The sequence below is a fragment of the Schistocerca gregaria genome, chromosome 3, assembly GCF_023897955.1.
Source record: "Schistocerca gregaria isolate iqSchGreg1 chromosome 3, iqSchGreg1.2, whole genome shotgun sequence".
Lineage (NCBI taxonomy): Eukaryota > Metazoa > Arthropoda > Insecta > Orthoptera > Acrididae > Schistocerca > Schistocerca gregaria.
In genome coordinates this window covers 516200712-516213901 of record NC_064922.1, presented here as the reverse complement: position 1 = coordinate 516213901, position 13190 = coordinate 516200712, and the positions used below count along the sequence as shown (strand labels likewise).

The following is a 13190-nucleotide window of genomic DNA, read 5'->3' as shown; positions in this document are numbered from 1 at the left end:
GTTGTGCCACAAACTTCTCTTCTCCCCAATTCTATTCAGTACCTCCTCATTAGTTATGTGATCTACCGATCTAATCTTCATCATTCTTCTGTAGCACCACATTTCGAAAGCTTCTGTTCTCCTTTTGTCTAAACTATTTATCGTCCACGTTTCACTTCCATATATGGCTACACTCCATACAAATACTTTCAGAAACGACTTCCTGACACTTAAATCAATGTTCGATGTTAACAAATTTCTCTTCTTCAGAAACACTTTCCTTGCCATTGCCAGTCTACATTTTATATCCTCTCTACTTCGACAATCATCAGTTATTTTGTTCCCCAAATAACAAAACTCTTGTACTACTTTAACTGTCTCATTTCCTAATCTAATTTCCTCAGCATCACCCGACTTAATTCGACTACATTCCATTATCCTCGTTTTGCTTTTGTTGATGTTCATGTCTACGTAAACAAACTTCATTCTTCATTTTTAGTGAAATGTAACTATTTCTGCGTGACATAAAAATGTAATACTTTCATTTTGTAAACAATATACATGCCATCTTTTTTCGTGTCTTCAGTATAAGTAATACCAAGGCACTTTAAGTGCAGTCACTGCGCTGCAGGTCAAGACACTATCCCATTGAAACCTTGGTTCCGCAAAACCAACTACAGCAGAAGCAGCATCTCCACAAGGCTAAACCATGGGTATTTTCCAAACCATTTGCACAGCCGCGATCTTCGTGGTGCTCCCCATTGTCACTGTGAAAATGAAGCAGATGCTGATGTTACCCACCTCCTATTTTCTTGCACCGTTATAAAGGATTCAGCAAGACGAACTAATAAAGAATTTGTTCCAGAAAAATGTACCACTCCCTCTATCCAGCAGCACTATGTTGGTGTCAGTAGTAGTTTCCATCTACGATCTAGTGATAAAATACCCTAACAGAATTAATTTATATTTATAGTGCACGTTCATAGTAATAAAATCAGTGAATGAAAAACTGTGATTGCATTGCTCATGATTTGTTAGCAATAATTATTCTACACAATCGTTGTTATTATATGACTTGTTCAGTATCTTAATTAATCCTGACATTCTCTATGTGTCTTTCATGTAAATGCGTAAATGGAATATGGCTGTATTGCGGAAAGGCCGAAACCCCTGTTAAATGACGGACTCTGTGATTGGGTTCATTTAGGAAATAGGCTTCAAGACCATGAACAATCATTTAGCCATAAAAATGGATAGAATGTGAGATACGTTTGAAACAAAAAAGTAGTATTGATCAAACTCACCTTGAACGACTGTGAAAAGAGAAGGAACATTGGCGTCAGGTTCTAAAATGAATTATACTCATCATCTGGTACCTAGCTCAATATAATGTAGCCTTAAGGGGCAGCAGCGACAAGAAATTTTCTTGCCATCAAAATAAAAAACAGCATTGTTAATTTTGTAAAAGAAAGTAAATATTTTTCTGTCATACTTGATTGTACGCCTGATACAAGTCAAAAGGAACAGATGACATTGAATGTTAGGTTTGTAAATTTATCAGAAGACGCAGTAACTGTAGAAGAACACTTGCTCGACTTTCTGAACATCACCTCGACAACAGGAGAAACTTTTACTGAAACCCTTTTATCGAAACTGGATCAAGTAGGACTCTGTATTAATGTTTGCAGAGGCCAATGGTACGAGGATGGCGCTAGTACGATAGATTATCGAAGTGGTGTTCAGGCCAAAATCATGCATTCCAAGACAATTTTATATTCTCACCAACTGCGACATAATCACGTAAACAGTGATCCAATATTCTCAAATGTTTTTTTTTTTTTGTTATTATTCCAGTCTCTGATATTGTGATCAGAGACCGGAATTTAAAAAATTTGACAGAATTGTGTATGCCATGTGCCAGTCATAGTCTTAATCTTGTGTTAGCAGATGCGGCAAAATCTACAGCAAAAGCACGTTTTTTGATGTAATTCAAAGAATATACATTGTTTTCTAGTACATCCACTGGGAGATAGGAAATCGTATTGAACAGGGTACCATCTTAACAGTGAAGAAACCTGCAGACGACGGGAGAGTAGGGTGAAGAGTGTCAAAGCTGTAAGGTACCAAGGAAGAGAAGTCAGAGATGCCCTTGAGCAGCAGCACTGTTGAACTGAAAACAAAGAGCTAAGCACACTCGCTTGCTGTGAACGAATTAGAAAGCCGAGTTTATTGTGTTGTCATATGGTATGATCGTCTCTTTGCTATTAACGCAGCAAGTAAGGCACTTTAAGCAGAAAACATTGACGTGGCAGTAGCAACTAAATCCCTCGAAAGTCTAGTGAAGTTTATTGAGAATTTCCGTGAAGACTTTTTTGTTAGTGCGCAGGCAACAGCGAAAGAGGTAGCTGAAAGTTTGTAGGTTGAACCAAAATCTGGAGGAAAAGAGAATTGGCAAGAAGACGAAGCAATTGGATTATGAACGTGACAACGTGGTCTGCAGAGCTCAACCTTCAGAGGAGAAGTACATAATCGATTTTTTCTACCCTGTCGTTGACAGTGTTAAAGAGTTTGAAAGAAAGGTTTGGCTAAGTGGCTAAGTATTCCGAAATATTCGGCTTTTTGTTTTCTCCAGAAAGCTTAAAATACACACAGGACGAAGAACTGAAAGTGCTATGTAAAAACCTTGTGTAAACAAATGGTGAAAGACATTGTAGCATCAGACATTTTGACAGAAATTGAAGTGTTCAGAGAAATGGTGCCCGAGGATGTGAAAACTCCTGTGTTGATACTGAAATACTCGAATGACGCTGGAAACCAATTTCCCAACCGAGACAATGACTGTCGCCTCCGCTGAAGGGAGCTTCCCACGTTCAAAGCTAATGAAAAACCAATTTCAGAAGCAGCATCTCGTAAGAACCCCAGTCTTCTCTTCCCTTGCTGTAAATGGAACCCACCGTGGTTTCAGAACAGAATTTTGAAGATATTATTGATGAATTTGCTTGTCAAAAAGCAAGATGATGTTTTGTGTAAAGTGTGTAAAGCAGAAAACCCTTAGTGTTTATAACGTGCAACTCATGTAATTTCTTGTAAATATAGAGCTCAGTCGAGTGATGAAAACATTTAAGTATATATCCTGAACAACACTTGTGAACCTTGTTCGATTTTGAATATCATTAAATTGGGAGGATTCCCATAGCTAAATTAGTTTTTATTATTAACATTTTAGTAGTTACCGTTTTCCTATCACAACAGTAGGTCTGCTGTAGTAACAGGCTTTTGAATATATTTGGGAGGATATTAATGTCGAAACAGAATTCTTTTGAACATGACGAAGGTGTACAACCTGTTGTAGCAGTGGTGGTGTAACAGTTAGTAACAGTTGCTCAAAAACAGCTTCTGGTAAATCTAGGATGTTCGATAATGTAACGGAGTAAGTGGACATCATGTTCCCTTACGTCCGTGAGACATTCTTTAAGTCTGCACAGATATCGGGAGGATAGACAGGCCATTGTCTTACGGTAACAGGTTTAACAAACTGATTACTAAGCATTTTTGATATCATTTGAACAAAATTTTATTCAGATATTATAATTTGTTCCTTAACAGACACTCTGTGTTTTAGTTAGTAAATCATTAACATTAACTTATTCCCTCTCAGTTTCTATTACAATAAGTACCGTATTTCTTCTTCTTTTACTACTCAAGACCGAATCCCACAGACATATCCCAAAACTGAATGTCTCGTGTAATTTTCAGATATTCAATAACAGATGATAGAGCATATACAAATAATTCTAGCACTGTACTAATGTGTAGACCGAGTGCACACAAAGAAGTGTAGCACGTTACAAACGTGACGACTCGCACTAGAGAATTATAAAAATATTGAACTATGGGAATCGACGGACACTCGCAGAATGGGTTTTATATCGCGAAAACTTGCTATAAAATGACAGCAATGGATTTTCAGGCGCAAAGTATAGCATATGGCGATGTTAAGGGTGACTACATCTCGCATATGCTCCATCTGTGCATGCAACACGAAGAGGTGTCATACAAAATATAACTGCAGGTCTTAAGTCATTTTACGATGAGTTTATTGATCAGCAATGCTCAAAATGCATCTTGACACATCTCTTAAAAATTGTGTTAATCTTATGAGTTTGGTGAATATTTTCTTTATCGCGAAACATTGCCAGCATGTAACTATCCCTTCATGGTGAAAAATTTAATGGCACTATGCCTATAACACGAGGAAGAAATAAAAATATTCGACCGTGACAGGACTCGAACCTGCAATCTTCGGATCCGAAGTCCGACGCCTTATCCATTAGGCCACACGGTCAGACATGGTATGGTTGCCTTATATAGTGTTATACCGTAACTAACGTTCGGACATGTTAACGGAGTTTTTAAGGGAACATTTATTTCTTTTTCTGTTCTCTTTGGTTAGAACAACGTAAATCTGCAACGTATTCAACTAGATTGCTCGAGAAATACTCCATTTCGCTACGCAGCGCAAGTCACCACTATTGTTTTGAGATGAAGGATCTGTGTACAATCGCTGTTTTGACGTTCCGCTAGAAAGAAGTAGCTTCATTTTATGCTGTAAAAGAACACATTTTACACGCCATTAGTCGCAAGCGCTTGGCATCAGAAAATGCTTATATTCTTCATTTCCTTCGGCGTCAAAACTTGCGTTTTGAATACTTGTAGTAAGATTTGAGTGGGTTATTGAGCTGTCTTTAAATCTATGTTTGAACAGTTCGTAGCAGTTACTAATTTCTAAGCAAGTACAGAAAAATAGAACTTACATGGTGAAAATCCTGTTGTTGTCGTGACACTTAATAATACTCAAATTCAGATTTAGACAATGATAAAACTAATGAACTCTTCTGCCAGATCAGCATTATTTATCAGGTAGCATCTGGAAACTTAAATGTGTCCCCCAAAGCTGCAGCAACGTCTACTTATAACTCCCTCAACTTAACAAGCGAGTTTCGCCAAACTGTTTGTGGCATGTGGCGGCAAAATATTCTCCTTAATAGTGAAAACATAGTAACTTTCGTACGTAATATTTTAGGCTAACCGTACGCCCGGGATTAAGCCCGGACTGTCGTCGTTATAGTGCTGTCTGGCATTGCAAGAAGGTCCGTGGTTTGAGAATTTTATGATTGATGAGTTTTTTATGATTTTAAACCTATATATTTGATATCATATTTTGAAACATTTTCTTATGGCTGTGTCTTTCTCAGCCGAACTTGGAGAAGCACTGAGAGGTATAGATGCCGGTTTCGCCGTAACTTGTCACTTAACTATGTCCGCACACGCTGCGACTGAAAAGCAACGCAACGGGTCGGTGTTGTCTGGTTGCAGACTGGCTTGGAACGCAGCTTCGCACACGGCGCAACTCTGAAATAAGAAATTGCAGCTGTCGTTTGCAATTGTGGAGGAGAAGTAGTACTGTTTGTTGTACCTGAGCATCTTTTGATTACACAGGACATGTCGAGTACAGATTCGAGCACACTGGAAGATGTGGTCCTCTATTATTATTAGTTACGAACGGAAGAAAGAAGGAAATTCTACGTTTATCCATACATTCACAGAAACATAAACTGCAGGCGGATTGTAGTAGCAAAGTAGCTGCAAAAAACAGATTCGAAATTTATTGCTTTTTATAGAATTAGTAAGCATTGCTACAGTGATCTGGTACACCTCATTTCTCCAGCCATAACACAGCGAAATACGAAAATGAGGGAATGGGTCAATATAGAAGAACAGATATTAATCACTTTGAGGTAAGAGAGTTCTGATTTATTTTATATACAAATAGTATTTCATTGAAAGTGCGTAATGTTTACTGTGTTGCATAAGTCATTTTCTTAACTAACTTTTAAGCTGTGTCGACAGTAGAATCTTCCATTGGTTGTTGACCAACTGCTTGGCGAACTACCGCAGAACTGACTGGCAGCACTATTGTCTTGGTTACTGTTATCTATATCTTCGCCTGATTTCAGTAGACATTGATTGATTGGGATCCCAACGACTGCGTAACAGCAATTGGGATAACAGTGGTGGAGTAGGTGCCTGGTTCATGATTTCGTCGATTAGCTGGTAATACTCTACGCCTGGATATTTTTATTTGTTGTTCATTCATTTCATCCAGCTCAGCTCAGACAACAGGCTAAGAAGAAATAGTTTCGGGGTAGATCACATAACTAATGAGGAAATATTGAACAGGATTGGGGAGAAGAGAAGTTTGTGGCACAACTTGACCAGAAGAAGGGATCGGTTGGTAGGACATGTTCTGAGGCATCAAGGGATCACCAATTTAGTATTAGAGGGCAGTGTGGAGGGTAAAAATCGTAGAGGGAGACCAAGAAATGACTACACTAAGGAGATTCAGAAAGATGTAGGTTGCAGTAGGTACTGGGAGATGAAGAAACTTGCACAGTATAGAGTAGCATGGAGAGCTGCATCAAACCAGTCTCAGGACTGAAGACCACAACAACAACATGGTTTCCAGCCGAGGTTGTTAACTAAACAGCGATTTTGAGAAAATGTCAAACGTCTAGTACAGCCTCCATTCCTGCGATGAACGGGTTTTGAGCTGAACTTGCTAACAATCGACAACGAAATTAACTCCAAACATTAACAACAATCTGTCATTCCTGCAGTAGCGCCCTTTTCAGCTCTTGCTTTATCTACTTGTTCTTCAGCTGGAAGAGACTCCAGAAACGGCTGTTTCACTATTGACTAAAACTGTTCTCTGCATGTCTGCTTTTCACAAGCTATCGATCAAATATGCACAGCAGATTCCATTTTACAGTCCTCACTTTTCGTTGCCCCATGTACACGAAATACTGACGAGCTTTCGCCTCGTGTTATTTGAGGAAACTACGGACAATCTAAATCAATATGGGGTAACAGGGATTTGCACCCCCCCCCCCCTTTTAAAATATAAAACGTACCATAAAGTTCGATCTTGGAATGATTACTGATCTTATTGTATGTTAATGACCCTCCGTTTTATTTGGATAAGAAACTACAATTAGTTGTTCTTTCATGTGACAGAATCGTTGTTGAACAACTGAACAAAGTCACGTGCCTTATGTACAATATTTGTGGTGTACCACACCAACATAAACGTATCTTACATTTCAAACATTTTGTAAGACTGCTTAAAAATTTATTAATGACTTTTTAACATCACCCATAGAGTCAGCCTCAGAATGAATTTTTCAACATTTAAATGTGCAACAACCTCTATATTCATTTAACCTGAAATTAAATCAGTGACCTAATAAAATTAAAATACATTGATTAATATTAATATAAAATGTAGACTGGCAATGGCAAGGAAAGCGTTTCTGAAGAAGAGAAATTTGTTAACATCGAGTATAAATTTAAGTGTCAGGAAGTCGTTTCTGAAAGTATTTGTATGGAGTGTAGCCATGTATGTAAGTGAAACATGAACAATAAACAGCTTGGACAAGAAGAGAATAAAAGCTTTTGAAATGCGGTGCTACAGAAGAATGCTGAAGATTAGATGGGTAGATCACATAACTAATGAGGAAGTATTGAATCGGATTGGGGAGAAGAGAAGTTTGTGGCACAACTTGACCAGAAGAAGGGATCGGTTGGTAGGAAATGTTCTGACGCATCAAGGGATCACCAATTTAGTATTGGAGGACAGCGTGGAGGGTAAAAATCGTAGAGGGAGACCAAGAGATGACTATAATAAGAAGATTCAGAAGGATGTAGGTTGCAGTAGGTACTGGGAGATGAAGAAGCTTGCACAAGATAGAGTAGCATGGAGAGCTGCATCAAACCAGTCTCAGGACTGAAGACCACAACAACAACAACTTTCTCCTCCGATTGTTGGGATTAGACTGCTGCGAGTCAATTTCTGCCTTCTTGGCTTTATTAAACTCGATGAAACAATTGCCGATTTCATCAGCTCTAGAACGTCGTTTTATACGCTTTTTTGCTTGTAGACGAGAATCAGATGCCACACGGAAATTTCTGTCACCTTGACAGTGTTCATATTGGCTGCCCTCATTCATCTCAATAGTCGCGTTGTTTGGTAAGGGTGGTAACTGTGCTTCTGCGGGAGGTGGTGGTGTTGACGATCATGATGGCGGTGAACAATGGATATGCTGAGAAGAGATTTCTTTACTGTTTGCGGCATAAAGTACATTTTCTTCGTCATGGGGGATATCTGGTAAATTTCCAGTGGGAGCTGAGCTTCAGGATTTCACAAACGGTAATACAAACTGCATTTCTCGCATCAAATAATGAGGCCCCTTTGCCTTTGTTCCACTGCCATTTGGGGAGGTTTGAGGTTCCGAACAAAGACCGTTCGTAAATTCCTTCATTTCTCTTTGTATTCAGGCACTGAAACAAAAAAAGGCCTACCTCTTCAGAGACAAATAGGTAATAAAATGTAGAAAATTGCGAAATAAATTAATAAACTAAACTTATACATAGTATTTTACTTACATGTACTTGGCTACTGGTTGCACATTTGTTGTCACTTTCATTGTACTTTGCACGGGAAAAGACCACCATTGGATGCGTAGTAGCGGAAAGCACAAAAATATTTTGGGGTGTTCTAAAAAAAAAATGTATATGTTAGTTCGAAAAATAGAGGAATTTAAGAAGACTGTCGAACGTTTTTGTGGAAACTGTAGTGGAGCACAGGATGGCAAGCATATCCGAAGAAAAAAATTGGCGAACAGCAGTTCAACTTGCTTCAGTTACAAATCATACCACTCTGTCGTGCTAATGGGCTGCTGCGATGCTGATGGATTATTTACTTAAATCGAGATCGGTTGTGCTGGAAGAAACAGCGACGGTGGAATATTTCGCGCATCAGCAATCACAATGGTTAACACATGCAGGCCTTGGTATTCCATCCCCATCGATATTAATGTGCGATGAGAATAACTCATTTCTCTATTATTTTGTAGCAGATGAAGCGTTCCCCTTATCACGCTACTTAATGACACCATTCTCTAAAAAGTGTCTCGATAATGTGAAAATAATTTTAAATTACCGCTAAAACAGAGGAAGGAAAACGATTGAATGTGCATTTGGAGTGGCTTCAGAATAGTTCCAAGTTTTAAATGGCCCAATACGTTGCAATAATTCTGACAGAGGGAATGATGTTATCAAAACCGTTTGTGTCCTCCACAATTACGTACGCAAACTTGAAGGTGTGAAGTGTGCATCAACACACTTGCAAGAAAATCATCAACCTGCTAATGATGATGCAATATTTCAAGCAAATTATAACGTTTCAATTTGTGCTAATCAGTAATTACATTAAACAAATTTCTTACTTCATTTCTACATCGCCATCTCCGACTATACAGAGAAGTTCCCAGCTAGATATGGCAACCCTATGCTAAAGAGGCTACGTTTTCGTACCACACTGCTTCACATGAACTCGGTTTCAATACATCTGCCTGAAAATCTAAACTGCGTTAAGTTATATGACCCAAAATTTTTATCTGATAGAATCAAAATCTACATCTACATTTAGATCTACATCCATACTCCGCAAGCCACCTGACGGTGTGTGGCGGAGGGTACCCTGAGTACCTCTATCGGTTCTCCCTTCTATTCCAGTCTCGTATTGTACGTGGAAAGAAGGATTGTCGGTATGCTTCTGTGTGGGCTCTAATCTCTCTGATTTTATCCTCATGGTCTCTTCGCGAGATATACGTGGGAGGGAGCAATATACTGCTTGACTCTTCGGTGAAGGTATGTTCACGAAACTTTAACAAAAGCCCGTACCGAGCTACTGAGCGTCTCTCCTGCAGAGTCTTCCACTGGAGTTTATCTATCATCTCCGTAATGCTTTCGCGATTACTAAATGATCCTGTAACGAAGCGCGCTGCTCTCCGTTGGATCTTCTCTATCTCTTCTATCAACCCTATCTGGTGCGGATCCCACACTGCTGAGTAGTATTCAAGCAATTATAGTATTCGAAGCAATTATTGTTATATCTAGTGGAAAATACAACTGGATAAGTTCAAAAATGGTTCAAATGGCTTTGAGCACTGTGAGACTTAACTTTTAATTTCATCAGTCCCCTAGAACTTAGAACTACTTAAACCTAACGAACCTAAGGACATCACACACATCCTTACCCGAGGCAGGATTCGAACCTGCGACCGTAGCAGTCGCGTGGTTCCAGACTGTAGCGCCTAGAACCGCTCGGCCACGATGGATGGCAACTGGCTAAGCAATTTCAAAAATGTTTCCCGAGTTTGGCAAAAAAAAAAAAAAGGGTCAAGCCACATTCATATTACTATTTAGCGTAGTTTCCACTTTACGAGGCGATCTCTTCGGCCTTCGACATTACTCATCAACTCGGTTTTCCGTATTGTTTTGGAGTCGAGTTAAATTTATCCACTGCAAGTTTACAAGAAGTCTGTTTCCATAAAAAAAAGTCTCCGAGACGTAAGAGGCATTACTAGGACTAGAAGGAGCATAGGCATCCAAAGAAATTTACCCAAGAGGGGGCAGGTTTCTAAAACTGCCATTGTCGCTATGGATAATATGGTGAGATCGAAGACATGTCGAGTCCCAAATATAAAAGGAGTGATAGGTGTACACTCAGTATTTTTTTGAAGTTAGAATATTTTGATACACCTTAGGTAAGCTCATTTCGTGCCAACTTTTTTTGTGTTAATAATCCTAAACTGCATCTATACACAGGGTGTCCTAGAAGTGTTGCGACAAATTTCGAGGGCTTGTAGAGAATATTTTGAGGAACAAATCGTAGGAACCCGTATCCGGAAAAGTCAGCCAACGACGCTACAGAGCATCCAAGTTGCAGGCGCCGGCGCCTGTCACTAACTCACCCCTTCGGCAGCAAAAGTGACACTGAACGCTGAAGGACCGTAAGGGGAAGGTCTCACAATGTTGTTTGTTATTCAGTGCTCGCGACTGGTTGCCAAGATCGTCGGTGGAGGAGGAGGAGGAGATAGCAGCTGCGTGCATACCGAAAAACAATGGAGATTTTAAGGGGTTCCAGGAGAAAAATAAACTGCGGATGGAAATACGTGCCCGGAACCGTCATCCACCGAGGCAACAGAGCATCACATTTTATATTTACAATAAACGACGTATTTTTAAAGTTGTCTAATGCGGTTCCCAGCCTTTGGATGGGTTTCCTAGTAATGATTACCTCCTTGCGGCTGTTCAGATGTTTATTTTCCTTTTCGCCACCGTGGCCTCCACAGGCAGGTTTCACCACATCGGCCTGTTAACAGTATGGCGGATGTACGCACATCATACAAGAGTTTAAGTTTCACTTGCATCAGTTATATACTGGTGTCTACCAAATCCTACAATATGCCCTATGGGGCTATGTCCTGGCTCATTCAGCAGTATTGCTTTGTACATTTTTGAAAATTATCTTCTGGGCGTATTCAGTACTACACTCCTGGAAATTGAAATAAGAACACCGTGAATTCATTGTCCCAGGAAGGGGAAACTTTATTGACACATTCCTGGGGTCAGATACATCACATGATCACACTGACAGAACCACAAGCACATAGACACAGGCAACAGAGCATGCACAATGTCGGCACTAGTACAGTGTATATCCACCTTTCGCAACAATGCAGGCTGCTATTCTCCCATGGAGACGATCGTAGTGAAGCTGGATGTAGTCCTGTGGAACGGCTTGCCATGCCATTTCCACCTGGCGCCTCAGTTAGACCAGCGTTCGTGCTGCACGTGTAGACCGCGTGAGACGACGCTTCATCCAGTCCCAAACATGCTCAATGGGGGACAGATCCGGAGATCTTGCTAGCCAGGGTAGTTGACTTACACCTTCTAGAGCACGTTGGGTGGCACGGGATACATGCGGACGTGGATTGTCCTGTTGGAACAGCAAGTTCCCTTGCCGGTCTAGGAATGGTAGAACGATGGGTTCGATGACGGTTTGGATGTACCGTGCACTATTCAGTGTCCCCTCGACGATCACCAGAGGTGTACGGCCAGTGTAGGAGATCGCTCCCCACACCATGATGCCGGGTGTTGGCCCTGTGTGCCTCGGTCGTATGCAGTCCTGATTGTGGCGCTCACCTGCACCGCGCCAAACACGCATACGACCATCATTGGCACCAAGGCAGAAGCGACTCTCATCGCTGAAGACAACACGTCTCCATTCGTCCCTCCATTCACGCCTGTCGCGACACCACTGGAGGCGGGCTGCACGATGTTGGGGCGTGAGCGGAAGACGGCCTAACGGTGTGCGGGACCGTAGCCCAGCTTCATGGAGACGGTTGCGAATGGTCCTCGCCGATACCCCAGGAGCAACAGTGTCCCTAATTTTCTGGGAAGTGGCGGTGCGGTTCCCTACGGCACTGCGTAGGATCCTACGGTCTTGGCGTGCATCCGTGCGTCGCTGCTGTCCGGTCCCAGGTCGACGGGCACGTGCACCTTCCGCCGACCACTGGCGCCAACATCGATGTACTGTGTAGACCTCACGCCCCACGTGTTGAGCAATTCGGCGGTACGTCCACCCGGCCTCCCGCATGCCCACTATACGCCGTCGCTCAAAGTCAGTCAACTGCACATACTGTTCACGTCCACGCTGTCGCGGCATGCTACCAGTGTTAAAGACTGCGATGGAGCTCCGTATGCCACGGCAAACTGGCTGACACTGACGGCGGCGGTGCACAAATGCTGCGCAGCTAGCGCCATTCGACGGCCAACACCGCGGTTCCTGGTGTGTCCGCTGTGCCGTGCGTGTGATCATTGCTTGTACAACCCTCTCGCAGTGTCCGGAGCAAGTATGGTGGGTCTGACACACCGGTGTCAATGTGTTCTTTTTTCCATTTCCAGGAGTGTATTTTATTATGACAACCCACCTATGTGGTTTCACTCTTAACGCGAATAACCTCCCGAATGCTAGCACTCTGTAAATGTCGATCAACTGTACATTATGTAAACATAACCATCGTGAGTATTTCTCATTGCTTTTTGTTGAATACCTACACTATCTAAGATTCTTTATTTCTACCATTTCATAAAATTTCGCACACTGATTTGTATTCCTGGCAGATACACCTGAAGATGCATCTATGATGGGAAACCGGTAGTTGCGAATAAAGCACCTCCATCCATTATGCGGCTTGTGGAAACACCTCATAATTCTTGAGTTTTTTGTTACAGTTTTTATGATA

At 41.2% G+C, this 13190-nt stretch overlaps 1 protein-coding gene and 1 non-coding gene across 3 annotated transcripts in view; one reads left to right on the top strand and one right to left on the bottom strand.

Moving 5' to 3' along the window:
• LOC126356176 (N-acetyl-D-glucosamine kinase) overlaps positions 1–13190 on the top strand; it is a 199925-nt gene that overhangs the window by 55937 nt on the left and 130798 nt on the right. The window lies entirely within an intron of this gene.
• Trnar-ucg (transfer RNA arginine (anticodon UCG)) lies at positions 4252–4324 on the bottom strand. The gene has a single exon. It is a non-coding gene; the product is annotated as a tRNA-Arg (tRNA).